This window comes from Pelodiscus sinensis, chromosome 1, assembly GCF_049634645.1.
Source record: "Pelodiscus sinensis isolate JC-2024 chromosome 1, ASM4963464v1, whole genome shotgun sequence".
Taxonomy (NCBI): Eukaryota; Metazoa; Chordata; order Testudines; family Trionychidae; genus Pelodiscus; species Pelodiscus sinensis.
Window position 1 is genome coordinate 66,748,105 of NC_134711.1, and position 14,191 is coordinate 66,762,295.

At 40.1% G+C, this 14,191-nt stretch overlaps 1 long non-coding RNA gene across 1 annotated transcript; it reads right to left on the reverse strand.

Annotated features, from left to right (window-relative positions):
• Positions 1-608: 608 nt before the first annotated feature.
• On the reverse strand, positions 609-10,311 carry LOC112545530 (uncharacterized). Its single transcript, XR_003089026.2, has 4 exons — positions 10,176-10,311; positions 5,249-5,317; positions 2,186-2,268; positions 609-790 (listed from the first exon to the last, which is right to left on the reverse strand). It is a non-coding gene; the product is annotated as an uncharacterized LOC112545530 (long non-coding RNA).
• Positions 10,312-14,191: the final 3,880 nt, after the last annotated feature.

Below are 14,191 nucleotides of genomic sequence, written 5' to 3' on the forward strand. Positions count from 1 at the left end.
TCAATAAATGACAATGGAATCAGTGGCTTGAAAGAGTGCTGCTGTAACCAAATTACCTTAGTCTCTAAATCTACCCAGCCAGATGGAAAGGGCACATGAAAATCTGACATCTTATACTTATGCCAGCCTAAAAGCCTTTTTAAGGAAAATCAGAGATTGTCAAAGGACACTGAATCAAGAGCAGAGGGGAAATCTATGGTTGTTTTCATCACTATTCATCAACACATGCCCCCTAGATAACATTGCATGATCAGAAATAGTTCAGTGGGGCCATTAACAACAGTCAATCCCAAAGTGATTGTCATTGATACTCTTGACTGCAGTGCATAGGGAATAGAAGGGGCTATCCTGAAGGGGCTACAGTGCATAGGATCTCACTGAATGCCAAAGGGTCCCACAGCACACTTTGACATGGGGCTCAGGCATTATCATTGGCATTTGGCTCATTTAGGTCCCCGTGGCAGATCATCATTATAAGAACAATGACAGATTACTGCACTCCACTGACAGTCCTTGCACAGGCCTGGATTCCAGCAGAATAGCAGTCAAAGTTAGTTTAAATGACAAGAATACAAAGAGGCTCTGGAATGAGTGGGGAAAACATTTTATTTAGCAGTATATTTAAGTTCAATTTATATTTGCATCAGATGAATTAGCATCATGCAAAACAGCACAATTCAACTCAGCACATTGATGGCAAGTGGGTAAGGAAGCCTGGGGCATTCTTAGAAGCCATGATTTCCCATTTCTACCATCAAAGTTCATGTGCTTCGTCCTCAGACTTCAGGTTCTGCAAAAATAAATGATTTAAACAACACTACATTCTTTTTCTTAGGCTTTCAGCCAGAATATCTGTAAAGCTCATTCTGCTAAACTAGATCTACATTCAGAAGGATGATGTCTGGCAGAATCCGAGATGCAGCAATGTAACTGGACCATCTCTGGCAACTGTCTAACCCTACACAGCCATAAGATTTACAGGGTGTCTTGTTCATCACAGGGCAAGCTTTGCTAGCTCTCCCAGTAGTATCAACCCCTTAAAAAAGAACTACAAGAGGGAGCACACTTTCCGATCAATACTTGATAAATTAGAGAATTTTGGAATTCATTGGAAGATGGCCACCTAACTCCCTTGAGCTCCTTTGAAAACATTCAGTCCAAATCAATTTAGATTTATTGTAATGGTCCTAGGAGTTCTGGATTAAGCAAAACAATTTATTTTGGCTTTCTTTTAGGAGCCAGTTAGAATTGTTTAGTGGTTTAACACAGAATTTAACCTCTAAAGCCATCACTAGAGTGTGAGAGGTTAATCCAACTTTATGACATCATAATTCTATCTAAATCATGCCTTTAGAATGCTAAGCAAAGGTTATGGCTCTGTATCACCAGTTTTCTAATTTAGTCAGACAGGCTGCTATTGGAACATTAATTTCTTGAAAATTTATGGACCCTGGAAGTCTAAAAGTTAGTAGTTAGTCTTTTCTTTATCTTTTTTTCTTTTAAAAAGAGCCACGAGTTATGCTGAACAAATGTTGTACAGTGCTTAAATATGACACTGAATTTTGTGTGGTTGAATGAGGAAGATTTAGCCATACTCCAATTTAGATTTCCTTGCTGTCGAGCAAACATAAATGGCCATTAAGTGTTCTTGTGAGACTTTAAAGTGAAACAATTTATGTCTATCTTTTTGGGAAAAAAATTAAATATTCTTTCAGATATTCTAATTTTAGCTGTTTCTTGAAAGAACAGGTAAAAATTTCAGAGTAAATTGATGATGTCCCTTTAAACTTAAAATAAATTTAAAAAATCAAGCTATAAACCTCATAACAAATTATGACCTTTAACTAAAGGAGTACCAGCTGGAGGCATTATAATCTACTATATATTTGAGAGAATCTGTCCGTCTGTGTGTCTGTCTGTTCAAGAACTCCACTTAAATGGTCAGAGCTAAGACAATCAAATTTGGTATACAGCTTCCTCCTATCATAACTGAAAGCAAGGTTAGGGTTTGGTTGTGCCAGGAAAATGGGATGTACCTGGAATGGGATTACTTTTCATAAAACCAGACAGAAAAGAGACATAATCACCAGGCAGGTGAAAAGGTTGTTTGGGATCGTGCCCCTCCCACATCTGGAAATAATTAACTATTTATCATAGATAGGTTGAATGTAACTAGTGTTCATACCTCTCAGCTTGCCAGCTCCCAAATGTTGCATATTGTTTGTGAGAGAAACTCCAAAATGAGGGACAATATAACAATAATTCATTCTGAAACATAAAATGTGGTGGGATGCCTGAATGTAGTGAAAGAAGCTCTTCAAATAACGTCATATAATTCTTTCAACAGTAGATTGAAGAAAAGAACACATTAGGGATTTCAATGAGTAATATCCCTCAAAATAGAAAAATATATAACAAAAACATTAGGAGGTCTATACACATATTGGTCTATATTCATATATTTGATTGCATCCCCCTCTAACTCTTGGTATACTTAAAAAACAACTAATGGTCTGGTAGCATTTATAGACTAACAAAGCATGTAGATGTAACATGAGCTTTCGTGGGCACAGCCCACTTCTTCAGATGACTGGCTACCCCCTGAAGCTTCTTGGTATACTGCTTGCCTTCTTAGATTATAAATTTTTAGCAGGCATACCTTCCTGTGTGAGCACAGTATCCTGCAAATGATATTATCAAAGATTTTTTGGAAGTTCAAACTAATACCAATGAATTCTCCTTTCTTCATGGGCAGACTCAAAGAATGCTAGTACATTATATGCACAGTGTTCCCTCATGGAAGTAATAGTGGTTTGTCCTTATCATGGTATAGTCACCAAACTGTTTTAAAACTCTGAGCTAGATACTTATCTGGTGTAAATGGACCTAGATTCATCTCTAGCTTTAACTGATGTTTACAGCCAATTTACCTGACAATGAATAAAGTCTCTCCTGTTCATAATTTTGAGAATAATCCTTAGCAACTTTTTTATCAAAATGTATAGCATTTTTTCAAATGAAAGGGAAAGGAACAGGTAAGAGCAAGAAAAAAGGGGCAATACTTTGATCTACAACCTCTCTTTCTCCATGCACATTGGTCTGTAGAGCTCTCCACCTATGCTGAGAGAAGACGCCTGCACCTTAGGCTGTACTCCTCCAGCTCAGTAGAAATTGTATCTTCTTGAGGAATGATCCCAAGAAATGGCATGACTCTGCACCAGCCTTTTCTTCTTACAGTGGCTAAGAACCACAGTCCTGCCCTAAGCAACTTCTAGTCCTAAGTACGATAGCTCCACAGTTTGTGTAGTTTCTCCATGTGCTAACTGAAGGAATCAATTACTATTGAAATTGTAATCTATTGCACTGTAAAAAATATGAACAAGCAAAATGCAAATGTGACATTTGTAGAAAGTGAATACATTCTGGGGAGCATTTCCAAATGCATGTATTCTGTAATCATGCATGTAATTATTGAAAACATCTGATTTTGCATTTTGCTAATTGGAGTAGTGTAGTGGTGCAGGATTTTTTCAACTGTATGTATGCAAATTAGATCTCATCTTAGAACACTTTACACCCAATTACCAAGAATGGTACAATTTCTAAGTTTTCAGAGAAAAAAAGATATATCATAGTAGAAGCAAGCGTTCTCTAAGGATTCATTATGATGCTGATTCACATTTGTTGCTTTTAGAGGCAACAGTTGTGTGAGTGCCAACACACAATGCATCTCGATTGTTAAACATACACTTGAGAATTCCTAAAGACTACACTAATAGTTCTAAGATAATTTGCTATGTATATGATTCTATGAAGAATGTCTCATTTGCACAGGCTCATTCTCAGATAAATGTATTAAAATAGTTATATTTTATGCTGTTGAAGACATTTTTTGTTTAATATTAATTTGGATTTGCTATTCATAACATAGCAAATGTCTCCTGGCCTCCATATGACCTACATATTTTATAAAAAAAAGCATTTTAAGAACAAAGGAAGGCCATAAATTTGTAGTAATATAATTCTGGTAAATTGTCTGCTATGAAATTATTGTCATTAGCTGGAGTATAAAGATATTTTGTAATTGTGCAAACATTTGCATAAAAGTAAGTCTAAATATTTAAGCTAGAGTTCTTTTTGCCAGCTGAGCTACTTAAAAACATTTGAAAGGATAAAACAAATAGGACCAGATAGTCATTCACTATTGAGGTTAGTCCCACTAACGTTAATGTAATGAATGCATAAGAACTACATAAGGAGGAAGATCATAGCTGACAACTTTGCTCCTCATGCACAATGGAACATTTTGGAATCAAATTAGATTTAGTCTAAAGTTCTGACACAAAGCTCCCAGGGTGATGAGTTCAGTCAAAGTTTAGAGTTTGGATAGTGATCAAAGCGGAGGCTGGGTTGCACAGGGCTGAAAATCTAGATGCCGATTTAGCTGCATTTCACTTCTACATGGCCAAAATCTTCTGATATCAGTTAATCTCGTGATATTTATGCCAGTTTCCACAGTGCAAGTCAGTGAACACAATCCCATTTATTTTACAATTCCACAGCTGCTGCTGCAGAAAATGTTGGCAACAGAGTCAAGTTCTTGGCATGCCAGGAATCCGGGTGCTGGTCTCTTGTAAGCAGTTGAAACATTAGCGTGAACAGTATCTGCAGCTCCGCTAGTTTACATGAGAGATCAAACCACCCCTTGATACCTCTAAATCCAGGAGACACGAAGGTCGCGTGTAAGCACCAAAGTCCATTCCAGTGTTGGGCTGAACTGAATCAAATCTGGCAGCATTTCAGACTTGGGACTAATTTGCCTGAGGAAAGTTGGGCTTGTCTTCAAGGCAAGAAAGCTGTTTAATAAAAGTGATTTCTTATATAGGTTTCACCATATTTGCCATCTATTAATCTGAGGGCTGTGCTTGTCTTCAGACTTCAGGAGCTATCACTTTTGGATCAGATTTGAAAGTGTGCTCCTGATACAAAACACTATATTTCAAAAGACAAATGACAATATTGCTTCATAGTCCCACCTCCCCCACGCACTTAGGGGTATACAGATTAGCATCTTATCTGACACCAGGAGTCTCTGCAGTTAATAAATAACAGGGTAAAATGGGATAGTTTGATGCAAAACCCAGTGATGCAAGTTAATTGTATGCTACTATCCAGATTTGGAAATTACACTCCAAAACAACCATCATAAATTATGTGTGCCCAACCCAAGTTTAATTTACGCTTTAACCTCAGGCTTGACTCTTAGTCCATTTCCTTCACTGTTCTCACCAATCTTTTTTCCCCTCTGGCCTTGAAGCTGCAAGAATTAAAAAAAAAAAAAAAGATATTATTTTTTGATTAATACCTTGGCTGTACTTTAAATCTTGTCTCTAAAGCATGAGATCTCTTAATTAATTCCAAGAAACATGCATTTTTAATATTCCCGTATTTTAGATACGTATGCATTTAAATGTTGCTTGTACAATGAATATATAAAATCAGACATAAAAATTATATCCCAAGGATCACATACAAAGCTTTCTGGCTAAAATTTTGCACACATTACTCATATAAGAAATTCTTACCCATGCAAGCACTCACATTTAATTCAGTCTGTCCATTTAGAAGTAACATTTCTGCATGTAGCTCCCTCCCCCTTTTTTCCCCAACAGGGCCACTGATGGAAGGCAAAAGGGGCAGTTTTCTCAGGGACTGGTGACGTAAAAGGCCCTGAGGCTGTCCGCTGCCTTTGCCGCAGCAGTAGCCAGAGTCTCAGGCTCTTTAACTTGCTGACAGAGCCCGAGGCAGCATGGGCTGGGCAGTGATGAAGGGCTGTCTGAGGGAGGCTAGCCCCAGCCCCATCCCTTCCGCCTGAGGCCCCAGCTCTTCCAGGGCCCCAGAGCCAGACACCACCTCCTTGCCCAGGAATCTGACAGTTCTCCCTGCCCTTCCATCCCTCCCCCACCCCCCATACACGCACACTGTAGCAAAGGGGTTGCCCCAAGAGAAGAGACATATCTTCTGAATCCTCTCTGGGTCCACAAGAGAATCTTGCATTGTGTTGACTTTCTCCTTCCATGGCAGCAGGAGGGACAGGGTAGGGATTCAACCCCTCACTCACCTCACAACCTTCCTCCCTCAACTAATGGGAGGAGAGGAGACAAGAGCAGTCACTAAGGGCAGATAAGATTGCAGAAAAGCAGCCAAGTAGTGCTGCAAGCAGTTTCTGACCCTACCCAGAACCTCTATTGCCTGGGAAAACAGAGGAAGGCTATGTCTAGCCGGAATTTGCCTCCAGGTAGCAGAGACACCAAGGGACAGGAGGATAGCATGACAGGCCCAAGAATTGGCCTAACTTTACCCTCAGCCTGCAGAAAAGACTCAGGAGGAAACAATTGGCTTTTCCTGCCATCAGTCTGCCAGCCACACCAGAAAACAGTCCATCTCTCCTGCCACCACATGCTTGCCCTGCAGCCAGCCCATGGCAGACTGTTTCACTAAAAATGGTTCACTTATTTCTGAAAATGAGGTTAGGGAAAATATGTATTTTTTGCCCATGTTAAAACTGACAGACATGTGGGATGGGTTTAAATGTTAGGCTGCAACATAATTAATTATACCTTGGGGAAAGGATGGCATTTAATTGGCTACAGCACAGTTTCCCAGGCTTTAATCAAGAACTAAACCATAACTTGAGGCAGACCTTCCCAATTTACCCAACAGTCTCAGTTCATTTTACCCCTTTTATGGCTATAAGGCTGTGTGAGGTAAACCTCAGTCCACAAAGACTTGAAGCTCATCCCCCAAGGTTTGAATGCAAAATTTCAGGTCTCATTTCCCTCTGGCAGTTGGTCTTTTTAGAGTTTAGCTACACTGAACTCCTGCCATGGGGTGCAGCAGTCATTAACATGGAGACACCTTACACCTACTGTGCTTGCTATTCATCTCCTGTCTGACCCAGTCCTTAATGTCACTGAGTTAAATATCAGCTCCAGCATCTGAAAATTAACCCCATCCTCAGTCTTCCTTAAAGAGGTAATTATATGTGCTATGTGTTATCTCTGCCTCCCACATTCAACTCCCAGTTATCTCAGCTACATCATAGAATCTTAGAAATGTAGAACTGGAAGGGATCTTAGTAGGTCATCTAATTCAGTTCCTGTCCCTGACAGGTGTTTGTCTAACCTGCTCTTAAAAATGTCCAATAACAGAGATTCTAAACCTCCCTAGGCAATTTGTTCCAGTGCTTAACTCCCCATGCTACAATTTAATGCTATTACTTCTTGTCCTGTACTCAGTGTTATTTATAACAACCTTTGATATACTTAAAGACTGTTATCATGTACCCCTCAGTCTTCTTGTCTTCAGAATACAAACTATTTTTTTCAATCTTTCCTTAGTGGTCATAATTCACACCATTCTTGTCCTACCTTCAAGGGTTGGCTTGATGGCCTCCTAACAAACTCATCTTGTGAGCAGTTCTGACTAGCCCAGTTGAGGACAAGGCCATAGTGTGTAATTAATTCCCCATCTCTCTGTAACCTAATCCATAAATTTAATCCAGTGCAGTTCCCATAAGGTCATCTTTGCCAAGGTGAATAATCAAGCTATCAGATGACTGTAGCTCATCCATAAATGAGTGTCAGATCCATACCCCCATCTGGCATGCCACTGAAAGCAAATGGCCTCAGCCTGGAATCTCAGCTGCGATCTACCTGCTGTCTGGACTGGCATCACCTTTTAATTGCATAAGCAGCATTTACAAGGCATATCAATAGGTGCTGGGACCAGCTCATGTTCTGATTTGCATACCATTAAAGGTAAATGTCATCAGCCTTGAAACCCAGTTGCAATACACCTGCTGACATCCATCCACAATTGCTTAATCAATGCACCAATGATTGCTGGGACCTGCTCATGGTCCATCTGCCATAGAAGAGCTGGTCTCACAGCATGTCTCTCTTGATGAACCACTGAAGGCATATTGCTTTGGCCTAGAAATCCAGCAGCAGTCCATCGCTCAAGCTGTCTGGCTTCTTGTGGGCCCAATATACTACAGAATGCCTGCAAATCCAAAAATTGAGATGGTAGTAGGCCAATGCTCTTTTCACTACTGCAGTGAACTGTTAACCTCAGGTACAAATAGTGAACCTGATTCCCATTGGACCTAAAAGACAACAGGCACATTCCTTTGCAACCAAGGCTCCATTCCCATTCTCTTCAGATTTAGATTACTTTAAACAGTGCACTGGTGTTTAACTGTACATCCAATAATTCTACGGCCCATCTGGACCTCTCTGTGATGGTCTGAAGCACCAGATCACTTATCATGAAAGTGCCAAAGAAGGACACAATGTTGGTGTCCAAGCAGAAAGAAAGAGGAGAAGAGATAGGATCGGATTTTCTGGAATGGAATGGACAGGAGCTGGGGGACAGAAGCAAGGTGGAGCAATGGCAGGAGGTATGGCGGGTGGGAAAGAGAGTGGAAGGTTACTATGGGAGAGGCTTAGGGAGACAGAGGAGAAAGGTAGGCATTCAGCAGACCACATTGCTCCACAGAACATGGACTCAAAACTATTATTCTCGTAGCTCATGTGCAGGGGTTCAGGGCTGCATTAAGAAGAGATATCTTCTCCAAGCCCTAACGCATATAGGGCTGATGGGGAGGAGCTGTTATTGCTGGGAGAGAGGGGTCCCTCCCTGCTGTCCCAGGCAGGGAGCTGTTCAGGTAAGCACAAGCTCCGAGCCTCTCTTCCACCTTAAGCCGCCCCACCCGAGCACCCTCCTTCACCCCAAAGCCCTCATCCCCAGCCTCACGTCAAAACCCACATTTCTAGCCCAGAGCCTGTACTCCATCCTGAACCCTTAATCTCTAGCCCTGAGCTCCTCCCCAAACCTGGAGCCTTTCTTCTGCACCCCAATTTTCTCATCCCCAACCCAACTCCAGAGTCTGCACCGCCAGTCAGAGCCACTCCGTCCCAGTCCTGAGCCCCTTAATCCTACCCCACCCAGTGCACCCCAGCGGGAGTCCTCACAGTCTTGCAACCCAACCCCCTGCCCCAGCCCTGAGCCCCCTCCCATACTCAGAACCTTTTTGACCCACTCCCGCCACATGAATTTTGTTATGTGCACCAATATGAAGGTGAGGCAACACACCTCACCTCTGCATTGCACATTACCTACACGTTTACACACACAAGAAAATTCATTCCCCCCAGGGGTGGAAAAAAATAGGGGGAAACACTGGACAGCATTTAAGATTCTTAAACCTTGGTCAAGTGCGATAGCTATCTTTTAAAAATCTCACATTGGTATCTTCTTTACGCTTGGCCAAATCTGCTGTGAAAGTGTTATTACATATTCACTACATGTGCTGGGACATCAGCTGAGACTGCTAGAGCATGAAATATATGGCAGAATGTGGCTAAAATAGAGCTGGAGACATACAATTTGCCCTCAAGTAGTCACAAATCTAATTATTGTGTTATTTAAAAAGAAAAAAACATTATCAGCATGAAAGCTTGTCCTCTGCAATGGTGACCAAAGCATGAAGAGGCATACAAATATTTAGCATGTCTGCCAATAAATACCTCACAATGCGAGCTACAAAAGTACCATGTGAATATCTGTACCCTCTTTCTGGTAACATTGTAAACAAAAAGAAGGCAGAAGTATCTCCTGTGAATTTAAATAAACTTGTTTGCCTTAGCGATTGGCAGAACAAGAAATATGACTGAGTAGACGTGTAGACTCTAAATTTTTACATTGCTTTGTTTGCGTATAGTTATGTAACAAAAAAAATCTACATTTGTAAGTTATTTTTTCATAGAAGAGAAATTGCACTTCAGTACTTGTGTGAGGTGAATTGAAAAATACTATTTTGTTTACCATTTTTACAGTTCACATATTTATAATAAAAATAATAATATGTGAGCACTATACACTTTGTATTCTCTGTTGCAATTGAAATCAATGTTGAAAATGTAGGAAAGCATTCACAAATTTGTAATACATTTCAGTTGGTAGTCTATTGTTTAATAGTGTGATTAATCACAATTCAGTTTTTAATCCCAAATAATTTTTTGAGTTAATTACATGAGTTAATCAACAGCCCTAGTTGAGACCTTAGTTGAGCTTCCTGTTTCACTGTTATTATGTCTTGATTCATAACCTACCTGTATGTCTCGCTTCATTTTTGTGTTCATGTGTTTTTGAATTGCTGTTCCAGCGTGCATCAGAATGTAACATTATGGCAATGAGTGTTTTTGTTCTGCAACTATGGTACATGCACAGCCTTCAACTGTAAACTGGAATTGGAATTTTCAAAAGTATGTGGAACTCATGCAGTTCTCTGATGTTGCTATGTGACCCCTTGGTACAGAAGTGCTTAGGCTATGTAATATGCTGCTACCAATTACATTAGAAGCTCAAGTGCTAGAAAACTGTGATGTGTGGCTCTGAAGTTCTCCAAACTTGTGATAACTCCTGTGTTTGTATTTGAAGGGGAAGTGAGTTTGTTGTAGTTCCACATAATGGATTTTTTTTCATTAAGTTTAAGGTGTTTTTTTTAATAGGTTATGATATATAAAAATGTTAAAATTTTAATCTTGCCAAGTTAAGAACTCAGAAATTAGAAAATGCAACATTTCCTATGCAACTTTAACTTGGCCACTCTGTACATATATATTATGATACAATCTTTAATTACACAGTCATATTCTAGGGTTTTTTTCCATTTTGCATCCTTAATATTTTTACTGTAATGCTTGTGGATGTAATATATATAGAAGTTCTGATTCTTCAAGTCATGGGAATACTACTTACAGCAAGGGTTATAGCACTGGGCTCTATGCTGATATTTTTTCAGAAGCTTTCAGTATATGGATATGTTTGTATTGAAGAAAATATAAACAGATACTTGCCTTTAGCCAAAGCCTTGCAAGTTGCTTACAGAAGCATTATCTCTGTCATTGTTTGGAATGACTAAATTCCATGGCATTTTAAAAGGCTTAAATAAATTAAAATCTTAACTATAGGACGTCATGAAGAATGAATATAAAAATAGGTTTAATTTTTAGATAATTGTTTTTAGTTATTGAACATATTTCCCAATGCTACTTTTATTATGAAAGTTATAAGTTCAATAATCATAGCTATAAAATTCATTTTAAAGTTAATTATAGTACAATAAGTATTGTGCCTCATTCCTCCCACTCCCCTCCTCTTAATACCGTTGTTTTCTGTTTAAACAAAGAAAATAAAAGAACAAACTGCTGTAAGAAAATAATCAGGCTGAATTATAACATACACAGATCATAGGTAGTGGAACAAAAATCAGAGCTGGAAATGATGGCAGCAGTCATGAGACTAAGTATTTGGGGAGTTTTTTTGCCTATAGAAATGCCTCAACTTGAACAAACATCTTGTACTGCTTCAAACCTCACTGCTACATTGAGCATTTTATAAGCCCCTCTGTTGTCTATACATGTTATTGAGGTTAATGGTCAATGCAATCACCATTCCTTCTACAATAAACTACTTAATTTTCATTTATAAGTTCTCTGAGGAGTAACACAAGCATAAAGGGTATATGCAGCATATATGAAACATAACCCTATTAAAGCACCCAACTAAATTACAGGAGCTCTGAAGCAGAAAAGCTGCCAGCTTTGTAAAATGATGACTTCTGTATTCTTGAATGAAATGAAATGATAAAACTGCTGGTTTCACTATAAGAGGTCAAACTGAAAATTCAGCACTGCACAGTAAACAGTGTTTCTAACAGCTGGCTTTCAGGAAAAGGGTAGATAGATTCAAGCAGGAAATTTCAGAATAAGCAAGCCATGGAGAGGAACACTTAAAAATAGAAGCTTCAGCGGGTAGCCGAGTTAGTCTGTACAAGATAAACTTAAACAACAACAAATAGTCTGGTAGCACTTTAAAGACTAACGAAACATGTAGTATCCTGAGCTTTCGTGGGCACAGTCCACTTCTTCAGATGACCAGAATGTTGGATGTCCTCTGGTCAACTGAAGAAATGGGCTGTGCCCACAAAAGCTCATGATACCATCTGCATATTTTGTTAGTCTTTAAAATGCTACCAGACTATTTGTTGGTTTTTTTTAACTTAAAAATAGGTCTGGCCATCCCAATGCATCTCAACATGACTTGAAAAAAATGTTTGTTCTACAAGCAAGTGCAGACATTGTTACAGAAGTACTGTAGCTGCTGTATCGAGGGATCAGTGTAGTCTGTGATTCTGGATTCAGATGTGGATTCTAATGAGAGTTCGTCAAAGTACTATGGCTGCTTTTGGCCTAATTTGGTTTTAAAGAGGACATGGGAAATGTATCACAACATGAGAACCCAATATGAGATTTGTGATTTTTTTTTGTCAGATGAGCCCCAGGCTTTCAAATTCATTCTCAAAGTTTGAGCTCCCCTCTATAATCTATTCTTCCATCATTCAACATACATGGTCACTTCCACTCCCTCACAGAGATCCAGAAAAACTGCAACTTTGTTCTAAAATCAGACTCTGTGAGCTTCTTACAGGGTGCTTATTAGCATTACTTCTGTCTAGCTTGAAGCGATTAAAACAGATAGTGGTATCTATACAAAAGCAAGGACCACTAACCAAGTACATTTTCTTGATACCTGTGGATGTCAGGAAGAAGTGGGTCCATTCACAATGAAAAAGTGTCATGAGAATTTTCTGTATCTTGTTTCTCAAGAGTGTCATGGGCTTTTTGTTGTGTCACTATTGATGTGTATCCTGTTCTGTCTAGAATAAACAGAATTCAAAACTGCTTCCCTCTAGCCCAGCTAAAGATGTGCTCTTTTCTTTTCTTTTCTTTTCTTTTCTTTTCTTGAACTGCACATTTAGTCTTCCTAGACATAGCAAAATCTTCATCATTGCAACTTTTTGCTTTGGAAGTAACATGCCTGGAATAATGAAGAAAACATCTGGAATAAGCTAAATGAATTTGCTAATTTGTTAACTTTACATTATATCACAAGAGAGCCCATTAAAAGATAATACAGCCAGATAATGACAATTATCATAAAATCAAATTTCTAATGGTGACTTTAAACTGAATCCAGCTACCCACAAATTTGAAAAAGTCATAAAAAGGACTGATTATTTATTTATTTGTACAGCATTATCTATGCTTCAAAGTGTGTTATACTATTATCCTTCTCCACTGCACAGGTTATTATCCTGGGCTATGTTCAACTCCCTTGTCATTAGATCAGGCTTCTCCTATGAGAGACAACAGGTGAGGAATTTACTGCACCAGAGTAGTGAGAAAAAACATTTGCAATATACAGTAAAACTCCAATGGTCCGGCACTCCTGATGATCCAGCACCATTTGGAACCCAGAAGTGCTCCGGGCAGCTGGACAATTGGAGCTGCTCTGCTCCCGCCTTCCCTGAGTCAGCCGCTGGTCAATTTCAGCAGCGACTGAATCGGGGATGCCTGGGGCAGAGCATCTGGGGTGCTGCCGGGTTAGTCCCGTAGCGCCACCCCTCGGCGCTGCGGGACCAACTTGGGAGCACCCCAGCTGCTCTGCCCCAGACTTCCCCAAGTCAGTCGCTGCTGAAACTGACCAGCGGCTGACTCCAGGAAGTCCGGGGCAGAGCACCCCAGCTGTTAAAAGGCTAAGAAAAAGTAGTTTGGGAGGGTATGTCTTCACTGCAAAGTTAATTTGGAATAACAGCCATTATTCCAAATTAACTTCCATAGCGTCTACACAAGCAGGATGCTTAATTCGAGTTTGGTAAACCATTCTACGAGGAGTAACGCCAAACTCCAATTAGCTAATTCAAAATAAGCACTGTGTAGATGCTTAGTCCGAATTAGCCAGCCTCCAGCCTTCCCAGATTCCCCTGGTGGCTACTCTGGGCCAAACCAGGAAAACTCTTCTCCTTCCCCCCCAGTCCTGGATCCCTTATAGGGGCAGACTCTGGCCACAGTGACTGTGCCCGCTCCAAGCCTGCCGGACCAGAGCCAGCAGTCACTGCCCCAACCCAGTGGCCCCAAAACATGAGCCAGCAAGCCATTGGCAGCCAGCCATCCACTGTGCCCCAGGAGCAGCCTGATGGCTCCCAGGAGCCTGCCAGGGCCCGGAGAAGGCGAGCACCTTCCTGGTCCAGGGCGGAGATCAGGCTGGACCATACTCAGGTTTG